This window comes from Mus musculus, chromosome 12 (genome assembly GCF_000001635.26).
Source record: "Mus musculus strain C57BL/6J chromosome 12, GRCm38.p6 C57BL/6J".
NCBI lineage: Eukaryota > Metazoa > Chordata > Mammalia > Rodentia > Muridae > Mus > Mus musculus.
This window is the reverse complement of record NC_000078.6, coordinates 41573800-41593329: the sequence shown is the minus strand read 5'-3', so window position 1 is coordinate 41593329 and position 19530 is coordinate 41573800. Positions and strand designations below refer to the sequence as shown.

At 37.3% G+C, this 19530-nt stretch overlaps 1 protein-coding gene across 2 annotated transcripts in view; it reads right to left on the bottom strand.

Annotated features, from left to right (window-relative positions):
* Positions 1-19530, bottom strand: part of Immp2l (IMP2 inner mitochondrial membrane peptidase-like (S. cerevisiae)) — a 931528-nt gene that overhangs the window by 362259 nt on the left and 549739 nt on the right.

Genomic DNA, 19530 nt, shown 5'->3' with positions numbered 1-19530 from the left:
CACCCTTTACAGATGGGATAGCTGCTACCTAGGTTAGAGCAACTATGAGAATGAAGAGCATGTGGTGATCTACAGACTTGGCACATGACTTTTAGAATGAAACTGAATGCTTCCTCTGTATCAATATTTTTCTACCCTCTGCATCAATATTTTTCTAGTCTATATCATGTACTCCTTCCATTTCATATTGTTAAGCTACTTTTATGAAAACTTCATTAATTCACATTATTCATACGAATTGGTTCATAACTTGTTGGTTCATAACTAAAAGGCTGAGTTCAACTGGGAATGTCACTCCATGGGACAAATGGAGGCATTCAAAGAAAGGGTGTTCTCACAGAGAGAAACAGGTGGCACTTTCTCAAAGTCTATGTAGGAAGTGGCACTAGGTCACTCCACACTGTTAGGTTGGTTAGAGTTTCTATAGCTACTATGAAACACCATGACTAAAAGCAACTTTTGGAAGAAAGGGTTTATTTCACTCACACTGTCTTCTAACAATTCTTCACTGAGAGCAATCAGGGCAGGATTTGAAACAAGGAAGAACCCTGGAGGCAGGAGCTAATGCAGAGGCCAAAAGGAGTATTGCTTACAGGCTTGCTCCTTAAAGCTTGCTCAGTCTTCCTTGTTATAGCACCCAAGACTGCCAGTTCAGGGATGACACCACACACAACTGGCTGCACCTTCTCACATTAAAGACTAATCAAGAAAATTCTCTATGGGCTTTCCAACAGCCAGATCTTATGGATACATTTTCTCAGTTCAGTAAACTTCCCTCCTCTCAGATGACACCAGTGGTGTCAAATTGATATAAAACAAACAAACAACAAAACAGTAACAACAACAAACAAAGTGGGACCATTATATTTATTCTAGAAAAGACTCAGGAACATATCCCAACATCCATTAAAAAACAAAAACAAAAACAAACAAACAATTTACAGCACTATTTAACCAAAACACATTTAGGAAGGAAATGTTCTAAATTCCTGAGTATCTAAAAATGCCTCCATCTGCCTTTGCAGATTTAGGACAGACACCATTTCAATGGGAAAGTTTGCTCTGATAACTTTAGGAAAAAAATGGTTTGTGCTCTTGAGTAGTTAGATAAAAGTCTATTTTATAGGATGGTTTCTGTGGTTGTTTCGTTGGTTGTTGCCTCCTTTAGTAGGTGGCTGCACATCAAACTCTGTTTTCTCTTCTCCTGAAGTGTGGAGAGCCTGTGTCCGACCTTGGTACTCACACACCAGCGTGTTTCTAGATGTGCACTCTTACATGGGAAGAGGAAAAGACATGTCCCCTCCCACTCTTGTTATCTTCATGCACCTTAGATTATTTTCCTTTCACATTTTTTCCTGATACCCCCAGATTTTTGCCTTGATCAATGACATCTAACTGTTATATTTTCCCCCACAAATATATGTTCCTTTTGCTTTTCGGCACCATTTTTTGCAAGGATTTCTCAATGTTTCTTTTGGATATCATTGGCTTAGTTTCAACAATTGTATCTGTACTCCTTAGAGTACGCTCTGATGGCTCCTGTACTTGAGTGCATGTATGTCCCGTTTTATTGCTACAATACTTTGTCAAATATTTCTGCATATATTAGATTATCCCCCAACAGTTATTTATATTCTCTGAATTATCACTCCCTATCTGGGCTTCTATGTTCCTGCATATTCTCACTGGTCTGGTAATCATGGGAGCTCCATTCACAGTTCCCGAGGGAGATGTACCAGACAGTGGAGTAACGGGCATTTTCCCTACCAAATTTTCCCTCAGTTGACACCTGTGCAGCAAAATGCAGCAAGGAGGAAAGAGGCAAAGGTAAATTACAGATGAAACCTGCCAGGTAGAAGATTAAGGTAAAGCTGCAGGGGGAGAGCTGCTGTCTCCAGACCCTCTTCCCTAGTGGCTTTGCGCCGGCAGAGCTGGGTGTCACTATGGGCTTGAGCTCACTCTTCTGGGTCCAGTCCTTTTTTTTTTTTTCCGGAGGAACCACCTGTTTTGTTTTTGTTTTTGTTTTGCAAGCACCTGACAGATAACACTGCTCTGGGACCAGAAACCTAGGAAAGAGCTAAAGTAGTTAATGAATCATTGTTTACAGCTGTACATCGTACTTCATCCCCTAAGGTGTTGCTGACTCGCCGACCAGAGCTTCTCTCCTTTTGATCACTTTAAAAATACCTCAGGAGGGGCATCCTCCTGGTCCACTCTCCAACCGAAAATTCTTGATAACCTTTTATATTAATTTGCAACAGTGTTGTTCGTAGGTTCAAATTTCAAGAGATTTTGAGAAGGTGAAACGAGGTAAAAGAAATAAAGTGTTCATGTATTTGGACGATGGAGCTTCATGGGGGGGGGGGAATCTCAGTATATAACATTTACAATAGATATTATGGACAATAAAAACAGTTAATTTGGGGATGGAAAGATGGCTCAATAGTTGAGAATAGTTGATGGTCTTCCAGAGGACCCAGGTTTTTCTAACAGGAACGACATGTGGTGGTTCACAACTACCTTTAAGTACAGTTTCAGGGGATCCTGGCCTCCATGAACACCAGGAATACACACACACACACACACATACACACACACACAAGTATGTGTGTGGGGTATGTGTAGGTGTTGATGTGTGGTGTACATATATACATTCAGGCAAAACATACCTATACACATAAAATAGAATAAATAAAATCTTTTTGAAAAAATGAAAGAAAGAAAAAAAAAGAAAAAGATATAAGAATTTTGACCCTTGTTTCCACATCCTCTTCCTCATATTGTAAATGAGCCAAAAGAAAATAAAGGAGTCAGACAGTTCAAAGTTAGTCACCAGAGCACTGGATCAACACAGAATTCTTACGACTACTAAACATAGGCAAAGGCACTGATTGGCAGTTCATTAATATATCACCAGTTAGAGGTAATAGGTAGATGTAGGAATATGATTAGAATCTAGTAACCCAAAGCTTGCAGAATTCTAGAATAAGAACTATCCATACAGTAATCAAAAAATTAATTTACTCTTCCACAAAAGTGCCAAAACCAGTTATTGCATAAAACATTTTTGCTATTATAAAAATGTAATAAATGTTTTGTAAAGCCAATTTTTGATGAGGGTATCAATATACATAAAATTCATGGAATTATAACTCTGACATTTTAATACCATTTACTATATTTACTTATACATAAAAGAAATAAAAATAAAAAAACTATTAGATGAAAACACGATGTTCCTACATAGTTCTTTAAAGATACTGAAGAAAACTTGGTACTGTCAACTGACATCAGTCATCTTATTAATGTTGAAAGAGATTTTATTCTATTTTATTTTATTTGAAAACAATTTCCAAGGCAGTTTATTATACCTCACATGAATGCATTAAAGAAACATTTTCAACAATCTCACTACAGTAATCTTTGCAAATGTATCTTTGCTGATAAATTTTGGTGTCAAGGCTTAACTGCAAACAGTAGATAACATTCGGTGACCCACAGTCAATTTACAACTCTCTGTTTGCAGTGGGCTAGGACTCTTCTACCAAAGCATTTCTTTAGGAGGCACCTTCAGAAAAAGCTGGCACTGAGGATAAAGATGCAACCCTTCATGGTATGAGTAAGGTGAAGATACAGTTAAAGGTGGAAAGCTCTTACAGCCAAGCAGACAATGGCCACAAAATTGATCATATCCAAGCCCCTCCATTCTGCAGTGTTAGTCTTTACAGACAAGGAATCATGAGAGCTAAATAAGCTGAGTTCAATGCCCAAGCATTCTATAATTGATACACAGAACACCAAAATGAAACTAACTGAACTTCCAGCTATCAGGAAATTCTAGAGCAGTGTTTCAAGGGAAAGAAAGGAAAGAAGAGGGTGACTCTGTAATGTACCCACAGCACTCTGAAAATAACTTCATCAAAATCAGCACAGAGTAGACAGCAGAAAACATGGGTATAGGTCACCATAGTGTGACAGAAGACTCTGAGGCTCAAAGAACGAAGGCAAAGCCTGTCTACTTAACTCAGGAATGGGTATGAACATTCAAGTAGTATGAGTGTGCTAACTGGTGACAATGGCCAGAAAGAGGGCAAGGAAGACAAGACAAAGCAAATCTGCCGGTTTTATCAAGCAAAATCAAGACTCGATGTATTTGGAAGATTAAGCCACTTGCCACCTTCCAGAAGATATGTCTTCCTGTCTTAAGGCATATGCAGCATCTTTAGAATTATTTATGGGCTAGATGGGTGAGTATGTTTTTATCTTAATTCCTGGGTAGTTGGTGCCCTCAGCTACAGCAATGGAAAGGGGATTATGATGGGACTCTGACTACATTTTCTGCATGCTTGACAGAGACAGCCTTGCTCACTAAATGAATAGTCACCAGGCTTAGCAGTAACTGTGGCTACAATTCTGACTGCTCGTCTATCCCATAATGTGCTAGTCATTATTTTACTTTCCAGGCATCTGATTCTCGATATGACCCTTACGAGCTGTCTTAAGCTTTGAAATTACTCAAGAGGAAGATGTGTACTGAAAATATTCCATTTTCATATGGTTTTAACGGGATCTTGAAAATCTGGTAATGACAAGTAATTAGTGGCCATAGCAGGAAACAAACCTGAGGGATGTGAACAAAACTGTACTCCAAGCTGCTCATCCCTGGACCACAGTAATGACTCTATGCAGGCTCTGCCTCATTACAGGTTTTTTTTTTTTTTTTTTTTACAATGTAGAACATTCTCTTGACATAAGACACAAGTGTGGGAAGTACAAATGAGTAACCACTGCTGGAATCTCCAATGTAAGTACCAATGGGAGAGTTATTTTCTAGTAGCATGCAATTATTACTAACGTCCCTATCCACAATTTACATACTTTATTGTACACTGGATCAAAACAGCATGACTTTAGTCTAACTCTAAAACTATTACTTATAATCTGTATGGCCTGTTATTAGCTATAAGCACAGATAACAGATGCATATATACCCATTTTATAAACATGTATGCTACACTTGCCAAAACTGTGGGCTTTTTTTTCATTAACCTGTACATGAGGGCAAAATTGTGATTTACATATCAATTTCTTCATGTAATCAAAACTTATCTATTAAATAAAATTATAAGTCACACAAAAATCTGTGGATTTCATAAAATTTCATTACAAAGCACTATATATGTAAAAAATGCTACTGGAATTAAATTGTTGATTTCTAATTTTTCAAACTTTAACGAGATTATAATTGAATACAAATTATAAAAAGTCACAGTACATGTTAAAATAGAAAAACACATCGAATACTTTCAGATTATTAGTTCTAACCCAGGAGTCATTCTCCACTGAATGGCTGTCTCACTGAAATTGGAAATTTCACCCAAAAGAATCTGATATGTACTGAACAAATTTTGAGGTGTCACTTTGTATATCTTCAAGTAATACACCTATTCATAAATTTTATTAAAACATGAATCAATGTAACACACATTAATTCTGAACGGAAGGCAGTAATTAAAGGGAATTATAAACCCTAATGGCCTAGGGAGAGAGTCCACATAAAAAGTAGATTTTACCACATTATCTAAGTGACCTTGTCCAGATTACATAAATTCCCCCAGAAGAGAAAAAGAAGGAGGATAGGAGGAGAAACCTCACGGAGCTGTCTTGAGAATTTCTATGAAATATTTCAGTAATGAAGTAAAGACTTCATGAAGGGAGTAAATATTTAGTACTATGGGCCTAAGTTGATATGATTTTCTGAGTATTATTATACCAAGAATAAACACAATACTGTGCCCATTGAAATCTGAACATAACAGAATAAACTATCTTTGGGTATCGGTGTCTCTGTAAGGAAATGAAGCATCCAGGTCCTGTGTCAGGCATGCATTTCTGGTATGTATGTAGTGACCTGCTATAACTGGGCAATTCTTTCCTTAGAGTAAGCTACATAGCTGGTTTGTTTCCTTAATGTCTAGAAATCCATCTTTTAACAAAAGAATTAGACATTTAAGAATGCAAATGCAAAGTCAATTTTGAAATTTTCAGGTAGCCATATAGAGAAAAAAAAATCCTCACATACTGCATCAAACCAATAATGGTGGCTAAATCTAAATTTAAGCTTTCCCAGGCAGTAATAAGGGCCATACCAGGTAGAGTTGTCATAAACATCATGGGAGACTAGCCTAGAGGCAGCTAGTTTTTATCATCAGAAGTGTTAGAATAAGTGAATTTAATAACCCACATTCAGAGATTTGCGCCCATGCTTCTGTTTGCATGGCTATCATTCTGCTGCTCTCCAATCAAGCTGTCGGTTACATGTAGAATCCCAGCTGTCTTAATCACAGGTTTGTGAATTGTCTGCCCAGAGATGCTCCCTGGCACACATCAGTTAGAACTCTTTCAGCATTATACTCACCCTTACAGAGGCTAAAGAAGAACAAAGAAGAGGTTGCTTCTTATTACAGCTATTATGTCTATTAGGGCTATAAAAATAAGATCTTCGATATTAATAAGAAGCTTGTTCTGAACTATTTATAAAGCTAAGATCAAAATTACCCAGCACAAATGCATTCATACTTTGTAATGATAGGGGGAAGCCACTTAAATCTGGCTGTTAGCAATATTACCATTCCATTTAATAATCTCTCCAGCTCAGTTAGTCACATGACATCAATGTGATGACTCACTGCTCCAGTATGAAAGATAATTAATCTACACAATTTGTTACTTACTTGTATCCCTAGACAGGGAGTTATACCTGTGCATGAACAGGTTTGTGTATTCTAGATAAGCCCAGTATTCGGCAATTATGGATTTACAGAACGACTCTCATTCCATTATTTGGATTTATTTTTGAAGACAGATACCCATTTAGGAGAAGGAACAAAAGCAAATCCATGCTTCAAAAAGGAGCTAGTTAATATATGTTGAAGACTACGACTATCTTCCATGGGGCATCATCAGAGCTTCAGGATGAATGGATACCTGAACACTGAAGGATGCTAGTGGATGCACTAAAGGGTCAAGAAAGCATTATAAAGCACTTAAGAGAACCTAAGATCATTCTGCAAGGCTAGAGATATATTGTTTCTTTTGCTTTACATTGATTTGTTTTCATTTTGGTTTTGGTATAAACCAAAGACTCGTTGGTCAAAGGTATCAGATGAGGAGTCATGTCTACCCTGTCTCCACACACCCTCTTTTGGGTCTTAAGAGGATTAGCTGATTTAGAGCTTAGAAAGAATTCTCAAGTGTTAGGGTTAATTATGCCTATACACTACAAAATAGATATATTGTAAGTTTTATATATATGTGTGTGTATGTGTGTGTGTGTGTGTGTGTGTGTGTGTAATAACTCATAAATAACATTTTAACACCAAAACCAATTAAAAAACAATGGTTTATCAACTTGAAAAAGACTGTGATAACTCAATGAAAAAAATAGCTCCGTGACTGGTCAAGGTACAGATGAAGAAAAATGACAGACACTTTATCATAGTATTTCAGCATTATATTTTTGAATTATTGGGCATTTTAAAATTAATTCATAGACTTGCATAACTAAAAATGATTCTTACAAATATCTACTTTATTCCCCTGAAACAAAGGCACATTTCCACTACAGCTATTTATCTTAATGTTCATCCATTCACTTAGCATCTATTAAGCACAGACATTTGGCAGATGCTGTACTGAGAGGAGCAGAGCTCCCTCTTATCTTTTTCTTAAAAGACACATTTCATCTAACATTCCGTGTCCCCAGTCACTTACTGTCATTAAGCAACTTGCCAGTGGATCCCAGAGTCTCAGCATCTGACTGCTTCAGCTGCCTTTGAGCCTCTGCTGCCACACTCTCTCTTTGTGAGTATGACTTTTCTCTTTCTAAATCCACCATGGGCTGGAAAGCACTCTGTGAATTCCCATCCCATTACCCACTTCTCTCCCTTTGCTGGATCAGTCCTATCAACAAAAAAATGCACAGCTTTGACCCTATGCTTACACTATACTTTACGCCCTTTGCCTCCTTCTGCTTACTTTTCTCATTGATGCACTCCATTTGTTTTCTGTTTTCATCAGTCAAAATTGGTCCTGTTAGAGTCAGTACCCTTAACACAGCTGAACAGTCCCTCCTTGAAGTATGCATGTTACTCGGTCTATGAAATAGAATATAGTTAAATTCTCTTATGTTTTTTCTGATGACTCTGTTCAGTTTCTCTTGCAGATTTCCTAATCCTTGATCTCTAGATGTTGAATCCAAACGTCATACTTCTCTTAATCTATACTCACTCCCTAGCCTTCCCATTCATTTTCATGTCTCATCATTTACTTTCATATGTGCATCTATGGACATATATATGGATATTCATATATGTTTTGTATAAGCTTTTATGTCTATGTGTGTGTTTGTGTTTCCCAAGCTTCTGAACATCAGGCACCTACACCCAACCTATGCTTGTTACCACCATTCAGATTGTCACATGAATAGAACTACACATACAGAACAAATTCTGATTCTCTTTCTACCAATTACACTGTCTTCTTAGTGCTCTCATTTTGTAACTGGTATCAAATCAACCTTTCCAGGATAAGAGTATTAAAGCAATATTGAATCTGCTTTATCCTTAGTCATATAATATTAATTTGCAAATCTTGTTAGCTCATCTAAGTATATATGGAGTCTGACTTCTTTACATCATTGTCACCATCATAGTTTTGAACCGCATCACCATGTTTTCACATTTTGTCTCTTTCCCTTTTCTTTTATCAGGTTTTTCTGTAAGATGTCAATATGAGCCTCCTTTTACCATGTTGGAATGGACTATTCCTTGACTCCTACAGAGCAAGAAGAATGCCCTGTGGCCTCTGAGGACATTTCTGTCTAATTTACATTAAAAACTGTTTTCTCAAGAATTCTATGCTTTATGATCTCTCTACTTAATATTGCAATCCCCTCTCCCCCCAATAGCTGCTTGGTTCCCTTTCTTAGTTTCTCTAGTTGAATGCAATCTTATTTCATTATCACACAATAAAAACACCTTCTAGGCTTTAAACTCACACTTCCTAACCATTTACCTTACCTTATCTGCTTACCCTTAACCCTTAACCTTATCTGTTTCCACCCACCCACCCACACACACACACACACACACACACACACACACAAACACACACATACACACACACACACACAGAGAGAGAGAGAGAGAGAGAGAGAGAGAGAGGTTATGTTGAAAGAGAATTTTGCCAAATGACTTGCTGTATTCTCAGTACGCAGGGTACACAGCACTCAAAACCATGTGCTGTAGGAGTAATGAAGGAGCAATAATTCTTTGAGAAGGCAAAGTTAAAATGGAAAGATACAATATCGGTCAATCTTAAGTTATAAGAAATAAGTCTGAGCTTCAAGAACTCGGACAGGACATTCTTACAGAAGGTGGGAATACACACTGATATCTGCCGCCTTGAGCGGACAGATACTCATTTCGACTTTTCCTAACTTGCCCCAACTAGCATTGGTTGCCCTATCATCTAAATTTATTTTGGTATCATGATCCATAATAAAATTCTAGCATTTGCTTCAAACATATTTTACATTTTCTAGCTGTTCTTTTAATAAAACTGATAGACATTTTTAAATTTATCTACCATGTGCTTACCAAATCAATCTCTTATGTATATCTTTTCTATAAACAAAGTAAGAACTTATTATCTGGCTGAATTTCAGTGTTCTAGGTAAGAAGATTATACTTGTGGATAGCTTCACTATATCTAGCTATTTCTTTAGTTTAGGCAAAATATATGTCCTTATTTGGTAAAGAGCTAAAATTGCAATGAATTCATTAGCATGATATTTGCAATTTAAATTGATTACAAATTTAATGTATAAGCATATTTATATAATATATACATGTATTCATAAATCTCAACCCAGTTGTTTTTTGTTTTAGTCATGATTACACAAAGTTTCCTAAGACTACAAATAACAAGAGGGTAGACAACTATGCTCCTCCAATTGTAGAGCATACATATTCAACAATGAGAGTTATAAACCATGGGATGAGGCCTAGGTATATTAGAGCATTCTTCAAATTTTTTGACTTATTTATAATTTACATACTTTCTGTGACTTTATAATCTTAGTCATTCGTAACGTCTGCTTTCAGTCTGTTTCTGAATGAAAGACGATGCTTGGCAGCACTATAAACACAGCCCAGCGCTCTTAAGTCCTGCCTATTGATAAACACATTCTACTCCCGAATACAGATTTGCAGTCTTTAGAGATTCTTGTGTAGAAATTTATAAATAAGTGTCATGGGTTATAAGAAGACCATAAAAGCACTGAAGAGAAATGAAACAAAGGCTCTGAGCCTTCCTTGAGCTCCGTAACACTGCTTCAAGGCAATGTTTTTATTTTCAAATGTACGCTCTCATTTACTCTGAAAATTAAGAAATGAACTCTCCGTGTGATTGTCCCTGGTAAAACAACTTAGCCATCGGCTGATTTACCACTGAGGCCTAATTGAATAGTTATGGTTTTAACCATATCAGTGTATCTGTGGGCTCCGTAGAGAAATAGTCAAGGATTTACCTACAGATTTAGCATGTGATGTAAAGAGTAAGGTAGGCTCAGAAAAGACAGAATTCTATAGACAGATTATGCCATATTGTTCTGCTTATTTTTCATAGGCTTATTTCATTTCTAATATATATTTTCATTCACTGGCTATGAAAAATATAAATTTTCATTATCATTAAATAAGAGGCTTTAGAATAGATGTACAGACACATGCCTTTGATATGATTGAGATTTTAGTTTGGAAATTATTTATATGGAGATAGATCTTACTATCACGTTGAATCATTTTACTGAGTTCCTTCATTTATATGGTAGTACACCCTAGATTCCTTCAGGCCGAGACAAGACAAATAAAGAGGACATCATCACAATAGTGAAACATGGGTAGCTCATATGAAAACTATAGTCATCTGACTTAGCATGTTTATTACTACTGATTTAACATTACAAAATTTGACACGTGGAAGGGAACTTTCAGATCCCCGCCAGGAAAGTATTTTACATACATGGAAATAGGCTTTGGATACTGCAAGTATTTATGACGGACTCTAAATAGCCTGGATCATTAACTCAGGCACATGGAAATAAATTTGACAACTGAAGCATAGGTTTAAGTTCAGCACACATAAAAGAGTAGCAAACATTGGCTGCATTTTTTCCAGAGAATTAGAGTTGAGGGCTCATGGTTGGAATCAGCAGTTTCAGTTGAATATAAGCTTGAGTTAGGCCCCAAAGCTTACTGTTTAATGAACAGTAATGAACCTGAAGCAGAAGAGTGATGGTAAAGACACAGGCACTGAAAGTTTCTCTAGCATGAGCTGAGTCACGTATGACATCACAGGAGAATAAAGGCATGCTCCAGATATCAAGTGGTGGGGATGCTAATCAAACCAGAAAAGGGCTGCCGAAGTGAGTGGCGTGTGACATTGGATACAGAGAGTGTGTCTTAGTTACTGTTCTGTTGCTATGATGAAACACCAAAACAAAGGTAGCTTTAACTGGAGTTTTGCTTACAATTTCAGAGGGTTAGTCCATGACGGGGCATGTGGTGTGAGGCAGGCAGGTATGGCATGGCTCTGGAGCAGTAGCTTAAAGTTTTCAGCTAATCCCCAATTGCAAGCAAAGAGAATCAGGGATACTGAGCCTGGAACCAGTGACATAACTCCAATAATCCATGCCTCGTAGTCCTTCCCAAATTGTTGCACCAACTGGGGACCAAGCATTTAAATATATGAGCCTATGGGGCCATTCTCAAACCACCACAAAGAAATAAAAATGTCTTCCAAATAGTATCTTCAAAGACACAGTTTTGGTGTCCGTGAAAGGAGAAATAAGAGTGTACTATCTTAATTACATTGAAGTTCTGAGACTCAATTTCAGTGTTCATTAATATCTGATCCAGTAACGTGTCGAACTAAAATGTCGGTTACTGTTTACCTCAGAAAACATGGTTCTTCCTCTTTTTCCTATGAGACCCTGAAATGGACAGGGACTCCTGCTATGATTAAAGAATGAATTATTCATAAAAAGGCATGCATACAAGATATTTTTCTTCAGGGATAAAATGCATTTGAAAAACTGTTTGCTGAAGGAAAAAGAGCGCTTACTCTGTTTTCCCTCTGCAGTGAGGCCTGGGGAGAAGCAAAGGTACTAGGGATCCTAAAGTCTTTTCTGATTAGGAACATTTTCCATAGCTGAGCGATTATACTCACAGTCAAGGCATCCTTCGGCAATATGAGACATTTTGCAATGTTGCCACCAGGCAAGGAATGAGTTTTGGCATCATGTTGTACCAAATACTACCACAACTGAGAGAGAATGAAGGGATTATTTCCCATTTAAATAAATAAATAAATAAATAAATAAATAGTTGGCCAATAAATAAATAAATAAAAAGAAAACCAGAGATAAACTGTTACACTTTCTTTTAAAAAAGGGGGGGGGGGATGTGTGCCCAAGCTGTACTATTCACTCTTGCAAAGACTTCAGTCTCTGAATCATAGAATGAATTTGATGCAACGTCCAAAGAAAACTACTTCTTTTTTGTTTTTTTGTTTTTTTGTTTTTTAATGGCCTACAGTCTTCTACCTACACCTGAATCTTATCAAGGCATTTTCTTTTCTTTTTTTTCCCCATTTTTTATTAGGTATTTAGCTCATTTACATTTCCAATGCTATACCAAAAGTCCCCCATACCCACCCACCCCCACTCCCCTACCCACCCACTCCCCCTTTTTGGCCCTGGCATTCCCCTGTACTGGGGCATATAAAGTTTGCGTGTCCAATGGGCCTCTCTTTCCAGTGATGGCCGACTAGGCCATCTTTTGATACATATGCAGCTAGAGTCAAGAGCTCCGGGGTACTGCTTAGTTCATATTGTTGTTCCACCTATAGGGTTGCAGTTCCCTTTAGTTCCTTGGGTGCTTTCTCTAGTTCCTCCTTTGGGGGCCCTGTGGTCCATTCAATAGCTGACTGTGAGCATCCACTTCTGTGTTTGCTAGGCCCTGGCATAGTCTCACAAGAGACAGCTATATCTGGGTCCTTTCAGCAAAATCTTGCTAGTGTATGCAATGGTGTCAGCGTTTGGAAGCTGATCATGGGATGGATCTCTGGATATGGCAATCACTAGATGGTCCATCCTTTCGTCACACTTCCAAATTTTGTCTCTGTAACTCCTTCCATGGGTGTTTTGTTTCCTATTCTAAGAAGGGGCAAAGTGTCCACACTTTGGTCTTCGTTCTCTTGAGTTTAATGTGTTTAGCAAATTGTATCTTATATCTTGGGTAGCCTAAGTTTCAGGGCTAATATCCACTTATCAGTGAGTACATATTGTGAGAGTTCCTTTGTGATTGGGTTACCTCACTCAGGATGATGCCCTCCAGGTCCATCCATTTGCCTAGGAATTTCATAAATTCATTCTTTTTAATAGCTGAGTAGTACTCCATTGTTACAATAAAAAATAAACTGTTACACTTTCTAGTGTGGTTTTGATAGGTGGTAGATCAGTCCTCCCTAGAAGGCAAGTTGAGGGGCTATGATGTAACACATAAGCTTTGGAATGCTTTGTCTCTGGTGGAAGAATTGGCTCAAAATCATCATGATATTTCTACTCTCTGCAACGTTGTGTTTCTCTCTGAGCCTTATGAGAAGCATATGACCTAAGTTGCTTTTCTAAAGCAATGCTCTACAATTGTATAGTGATCTAGAAAAGACAAGCATACATTTTCATTCCTATCTGTGTTAAGCAATACAGGTAGTGACTGAATTGAAGCAGAAACAGGGCAGGAAATGAGAACTATATTAGTCAAAATGCTGAAATATTATACACACACACAAACAAACAAATACAAACAAACACATATATCAATGATTGGCAAATAAAATATTTCTAATGATACTACAGCAAAATTTGATCTTGCTATTTTCCAAATGCACCATTTATGATGAAATGTCCAAGCATGAGTTTTTAGAGCAGAGAGTGAAATTACTTCTATTATGAGTTTGAATTTCTACTAAGATATTTCTTTAAGAGCCTTCATCATTTCACCTCAAATGACAATTACATTAAAAACACCTCACTACAGTGGTAACAGCACTTCAGAATGTTGATAATAAAATAAAAAGCAAATATAAATTTCATGTAGGAAACTTAACACAAATGCACTCATTCTCACAGTGACTGATTCACATATAGAAAATGCTTATATGATACTAACACATGGAAAACCAAGTGTAAACTGAAAAAGATACATTCTTGACTTTTTAAAATCCAGGGAAACTTTTCTAGAGATAAAATTTTAGAAGACAGGTGAATTTAGTTTTAATCCAACATTGGCATGTATTTTATTTGTGGTGTCCCAGATGGGTAGTGTGACTTCAGTGTTGTCCTGGTTTAGTTTCATCAGCTTAGAGACTTATTTGTTAAGGCTTTAGCTTTTGCCATGCCAATGAATCAATGGAAGTCCACAGACTGACTGTATCACATGTCTTTAGAACTTGTTTAAGCTTTCCTAGGAAGCTAAAATAGGGAGTGTGCAGGGCTGCACTTGCAATTAGAAGGAAAAAGGGGGTTCCATGTAGCTTATATGAGCTTTAGTTTTCAATCATTCAACACATCCTGATACTATAACTACTTTATTGTGTATTGTGTTTGTTTCCAAGACTTGTAACCTCTAGAACCTCAGAAGCCACTGAGAGATAAGCAACAGAGGCATAACAAGAAGAACCCAGAGAAAGGATAAAAGGATGTGAACTGAGGACAGGTGAGCTTGTGGAAATGAGCAAAGGACAGAAAAGGGCATTGTAGGATAAAACACTCAATATGAGATCAGTCCTAGGAACAAATGAGAATCTTGTAAAGTTCTCATAAAGTACATAGAAGAGAGTGAACTATGTTTTAGAAACTGGCTTCCTATAGAAGAGGGTGAGTCAAGACAAACAACATCAATGAAAACTGGGTTAAGAAGAATGGAAAAGTCAGGACAAGGAGAGAGGGGAACTGCGTGAATGGGACTTGTTGGGACAGAAGGACTTGAAGAGGCTGTTCATGTTTAACTTGTAGCCCCCAGGTGACCAGGAAGCCATTCACACAGGGGAAGTAACTGGGGAGAATAAATGAAGGCTGTGCTACATGTGGGTAACTCTCACATTTCACTGCAGTCAAACAAATGCATAAGCCAACAGGAGATCCTAGTCATCCCTAAGTAGCATGAGTCCCTGTCACTTGTGACCCTTGCAATTTATAGAGTTGTATTTTAACCATACATACTTTAGTTCATCTTTGACATATCTCAACATAGGTAACATAAACTTGCTTGGTTATATTTTTTGTCTTTTTTTTTTTTTTTTTTTTTTTTTTTTTTTTTTTTGTAAAACCTTAACTTCTTTCTATAGCTTCCATCCTATCAAAAGTATTCATTAAAAAAAAAGACAGATAAAAGTTCCCTTATATCAAGGAGATTCTGAACAAAGGGTGGTTAAGCCAAGAAAACTGAAGACAGGTATTTCCAGTATTTCTTGTATCATCTTTTTTATAAAAATGCTTCTTTATTTTGCTGGCAATGATTTCCCACAACAATGGAACAGTCATAATCAGATATAAACACAAGTTGCATATTAAGTGCAAATACAGATGATTCTTGGATTAATCACTGCTCAAATTACCAGGCTTTTGATTTTTTTTTTAATATGACACCAAAGCACAAAGTAAAAGTAGAGTAGACAGGACTGTATCAAATTTAAATTTTTATGCATTAAAGGACACAATCAAGACAGGCATTTTTTTAGGACAGGAGAAAATAATTACAAACATATTTAAGAAGATAATATGTCTTAGTTAGGGTTTTACAGCTGGGAACAGACACCATGGCCAAGGCAACTCTTATAAGGACAACATTTAATTGGGGCTGGATTTCAGGATGCAGTCCATCTTACCAAGGTAGAAGCACTGTAGCATCCAGGCAGGCATGGTACAAGAGGATCTGAGAATTCTACATCTTCATCTGAAATTTTCAAGAAGACTGGCTTCTAAGCAGCTAGGACAAAGGTGTTAAAGCCCACACCCACTGTGTCACACCTACACCAACAAGGTCTCACCTACTAATAGTGCCACTCCCTTGGCCAAACACATATAAACTATCATATACTAGTATTCAGAAAGTGTGTGTATTTGGGGAGAGAAAGGGGGGATATTTATAGATATCTATACACAAATATAGGTATGAATGTATATATATAGAGAGAGGTAGTTGTAGCATCAATATCTAAGTATAAATGTGTGCATGTACATATCCAACACAACACAACACAACAAGAAAATTCAACTATCCTAGCCAGGTATGGTATTGAATATCCTAAAGTCCATCACCTAGGAGAAAGAGGAGGGAGGAGTTCTATGAATTCAAGACCATCCTGGTATATATTGCAAGTTGAAGGCCAGACATAGCCAGACAATAAGGCCCTGTTTCAAAAATTAAAAGAAAACAAAATATAATAAAATATTTAAAAATATGATAAAAAACAGACAAAAGTCTTAAGTAGACTTTTCTTCAGAAATGATAAAAATGGCCAAAAGCATTTATATAGATACTTAATGCCACTAAACATCTGAGAATTACAAATCAAACCATCAGGGAGATGTAAATATCATCTCTATCTGATTTTGAGGTCTATTATAAATATAATATTTTTAGGTCGATTATAATATATATGTATATATTATAAAATGATATGTGCTCTGTATAAAGCATGATAGAAGTTGTTCAAATGTGTAAAATAGAATTATCACTTGATTCAGCAACACTTTAAAACACTGTCAACAAGGTCTCAAAGAGGTATTGTTAGTACTGTATTCTTAGTAGTCACGCCTAGAAGTAACCCGGGCTTTCAGTGGCAGCAGAATGGAGAGGTGCGGCAGGTGCATGCAGTAGATGATACAGCCTTAGAAGGAAGTACCTCCCACCACATGCTTCAGTATAAATGAACCATCAGGACATAAATGTGTGAAATAAATCAAAAAATACAAAAATTCTGTGATGCCCCACAAACAAGGCACCTAAACTTAATCAAAGTCACATCAGGAAAAAGAACAGGGGCGATCACTCAGGGATGGGGTGTGGGGTGAAGGGCCTTCTCATTGTTTGAAGGGGACAGCTCTAGATGTACAAAGGATAGGTCCCGGGATATGTTTTACTATAATGTAAACACCTATACTACCACTGGAAAGCACAGTTAGTATGATTAAGTGGGCAAATTTCATGTTGCATGGTCTTTTATGAAGAGTGGATCACATACTATGCACATCTTTTATATAAAATCCCAGAATAAGTAAAGCTGTAGTGTTGAAAGACTAGGGGGAGCCTGGGGTGGTGGTGCACGCCTTTAATCCCAGCACTTGGGAGGCACAGGCAGGTGGATTTCTGAGTTCGAGGCCAGCCTGGTCTACAAAGTGAGTTCCAGGACAGCCAGGGCTATACATAAAACAAAACAAAGCAAAACAAAACAAAACAAAACAAAAGACTGGGGGAAATGCGGTGGGTGTGGGGATGGAATAGATAAGGTTAGCAGGATTTTTACCGGGATATGTGTGTGTGTGTGTGTGTGTGTGTGTGTGTGTGTGTGTGTGTGTGTGTGTGTGTGAGAGAGAGAGAGAGAGAGAGAGAGAGAGAGAGATAGATATCCAGTTACCTATTGACATCAGTTATACAACTTATATGAATAGTGAGTATATTAAGAACTACAGGATGCTATGGTAATTTTTAAAAGAGCTTTAGATACTTAGTGATTGACATAATGCTGTCATTTATACAGTCTCTGACGCACACTAGACTCTGAAGCGATTCCAAACCTTTCAAACAATGGGAAATATTACAAAGTCTCTCCTAAAGATATCTTAATTATTTTCTTTAAGCCATTTCACTCGACTCCCTAGGAAGCTGCAGAAAACCAGATGCAGCATTAATAATGTTATGCTCAGAACAATGGCATAACGCCAGAAAACTTCAATGATAAAAATATGAAATTCCCTTCCTAGAGACTTCGTATGCATTGCAAAAACAACTCTATGGATCTTTCAGCTTGAATAAGATGTTTTGACACCTTATCTCAGCATCTAAAATTAAAACTACATCTTCAATTTGCATTAAAAACTTAGTGTTTCATCTAGGTTAAACTCAGATAAGGAGATGGTAGGAAGGCAATTAGCTACAAGAACACTTATTTCACGGTTGGTTCCTCCTCACACTGGAAAAAAAAAAGTCGAATAATTTGTATCTATCTTCCATTAAGATGATAACCACTTTGAAGGTATAGTTATACTTTCATGATATTTTGAGCAGGAAAGGGAAAGCAGCATTTCCACTAAGATGATGGCAAGTATTACAGCTCAATAAATATTTTATAATGATAATACTCAAGACAATTTCAAACTGTACTTTCTAACTCCATTGTCTGATTTATAAGTCTATCCACAACATGTATTTTCTATTAATATTAAAAGTCAAGGATGTTAAGAGGCTTATTACTGTATCAAAGGTTGTTATGTGTGTCAGCACAAAAGGGGTGTATGCATAGTGTGTCATGCTTTTCTGGGTGCAATCATCAGAGGATCAATGGCAGGAGAACCCAAAGCTTACACATGGCAGTCCAGGTGCAGAACTTAATATATATGCTCTATCACCTTGTTGGCACCCCATGTCCAGTTTGCTTTCAACTGCCTTTCTCTTCCTTACACTCCATATTCACTGACCACACAGGAAGAGGACTCCCTTGCCTTTAACCCTTTTTGTCTTGGTCACTGTATTCTCTCACCAGCCTTCTACATGGCCCCAGTGCTCTAGTCAGGAACGCTGGCTATAGATAAGAGTGGTCAGGGTAAGCAGACATAGTGGGACGACCCAGGCAAAAAGACCAACAGAAAGACCTCAGAGGAAACACCCATTGAGCAGAAAGCAAAGTAGCAAAGGGTGCCATTCTGAATTACCGAGTGGCTTGTTTTTCTACCTACTTAGCCATACTTTTAGTCACCGTGAACAATGAAAGTAAAGGGGAAGTTTGGGCTCTGATATAAAGTATCAGTCACATCCAAGTTACAGCTATTCTTAAACTGCCTGTGTTTGCTTATCTATTTTCAATTTCAAGGCAGCATCAGTATTCTATTATTGAAGTCTTGATATTTCTCAGAAATAGGAAAAATCTAATAATTTCCTACATGTAGCACATTATCTTGAAAGGTAGGGAGACAATTTTCAGTGCAGCCTGGTCACCCTGGGTGTTCATTAAAGTCATCAGGCAGCATGGTGTGCCCTGATATTAATCGCATACGGTGTCAGCAGCTCTACAAAAAAAGTGTGGATGCTGATTGTAAATTGTGCATGATAAAACACACAGGAAGCCCTAGCACGAAGAAGTTTCTAAAAGAGAGCTCCTGAAACACTGTATAGCTTCTAAAGGAAA